Source organism: Carcharodon carcharias, chromosome 3 (assembly GCF_017639515.1).
Source record: "Carcharodon carcharias isolate sCarCar2 chromosome 3, sCarCar2.pri, whole genome shotgun sequence".
NCBI classification, from domain to species: Eukaryota; Metazoa; Chordata; class Chondrichthyes; order Lamniformes; family Lamnidae; genus Carcharodon; species Carcharodon carcharias.
The window spans coordinates 177,976,385-177,978,356 of NC_054469.1; the positions used below are offsets into that span (position 1 = coordinate 177,976,385).

At 41.1% G+C, this 1,972-nt stretch overlaps 1 pseudogene; it reads right to left on the reverse strand.

Annotated features, from left to right (window-relative positions):
- Positions 1–1,371: 1,371 nt before the first annotated feature.
- On the reverse strand, positions 1,372–1,557 carry LOC121276658 (annotated as a pseudogene).
- Between the last annotated feature and the right edge of the window lie 415 nt (positions 1,558–1,972).

Here is a 1,972-nt window from a genome sequence, read left to right on the forward strand (position 1 = left end):
GTGCAGTTCTGGTCGCCACATTATAGGAAGGATGTGATTGCACTGGAGGGGTTGCAGAGGAGATTCATCAGCTTGTTGCCTGGGATGAAACATTTAAGTTATGAAGAGAGGTTGGATAGACTTGGGTTGTTTTCATTGGAGCAGAGAAGACTGAGGGGCAACCTGATCGAGGTGTACAGGATTTTGAAGGGTGTGGACAGGGTGGAAAGGGAGCAGCTGTTCCCCTCGTTGAAGGGTCAGTCACAAGGGGACCTAAGTTCAAGGTGAGGGGCAGGAGATTTATGGGGGATGTGAGGAAAAACTTTTTTACCCAGAGGGTGGAATGCACTGCCTGGGAGTGTGTTGAAGGTGGGTTGCCTCACATCCTTTAAAAAGTACCTGGATGAGCACTTGGCATGTCATAACATTGAAGGCTATGGGCCAAGTGCTGGTAAATGGGATTTGGTAGGTAGGTCAGGTGTTTCTCATGTGCCGGTGCAGAGTTGATGGGCCGAAGGGCCTGTTCTGCACTGTGTGATTCTGTGATTCTATTTAAATATTATAATTACTGACCTGACTGACCAGAGGACCGCAAACCCGGCATGGTTAAAACAGAAGCAGGCCCATGTGTGGAGGGTTTGGTTTGGGTTTTGTGAATTTGACCATTTAACACCATCTGTCCCCCCACCTCCCAAACCAATCCTCTCCTGCCTGTTGGGAGATTAAGTATTCCTTCAATGATCAATAGCTAGAGGATATGGATGGAGTTGCTGTAATGGACTTGAAGGATTCAATAACCCAGACATAGAATGTAGGTGATCTGGGTCTGAGAGACTAAATGATCTTTCCTCACTTTCAACCATCATTACATCGTAATTTAAATTGTATATAAATGTTCAGGTCACTGCTACACCATGTTTACACATTGGTATTAATAGCAACTTTCCCTTCCTAGTGGCACAGCACCGATATCTTTTATTTTTGGTGATAACTTTGTAACTTTAACAGACTAACAAGTAATGTTAGGGCATTGACATTACTAATCTAAGGCAAAAAAAAATGTTTAAGTACTAATTGTATATGTGCCACAGGTGGGGACCCCTGGTGTAAGATATAAACAGAAACTGCTGGTAAAACTCAGCAGGTCTGGCAGCATCTGTGGAGAGAGAAACAGAGTTAACCTTTCGAATCCATATGACTCTCTTCAGAGCTAAAGAGAAGTAGAAATGAGAGACCCTTGTAGGCCAGGTGCACATATTGTTTAATTGCACATGGCCAGTATGTGAGGTCCCATGTCAATAATGTGCATCTGTACAGTCTGCTTTGTAATCTTGGCACTGTCAGTATTAGCAACAATGACTCTGATGTTTTGTTGTGTTGTTCTGATCATTTACCCTCAAAGCACTTTTTTTTTACTCATCAATGACAGGGAGCAGCTGCTAAAAGCAACACTCAATGTCTGCTTCCTGCTCAGAAGAGAACACTATAAATCTTCCTCGTGGTTTGTGAGACCAAACGCTCTGGAAACACATTTCTCAAGAAAAAAACAAGAGAAATGATCTCTAAGAGTATAGTCTTAGACCATTGGTATAATAGCTTAAAGTAATTTTAGTCAAATAATACCAAGATTATACATGTAAAAGAAGATTAGCTTCCTTCTAATTTATTACCTATTTTGAATAACATTTCGTTTTCCTCAGGGAAGGAAAAAACACAAAAAATACTTCAGTGCTCAGCACCTCTAGATGGAATAACAGGAAAGGATTCTAATTAGTCAAATATGAATGAGCATAACAGGGCAAAGTGATTTGTTGTGTTATGAGGGAAGTTAAAGGATGTTATATATTACCTCAAAATCCTGCAGGGACAGGCCGAGAATGCTTCATGAAATGGATACTGAGTCAGAATATCTTGTGCCAAATTTTAACTGTAATAGAGGACATGACCTCCTCAACCTTTAACTGGTAATTGAAATAAAAAAGCGGAAATAAGG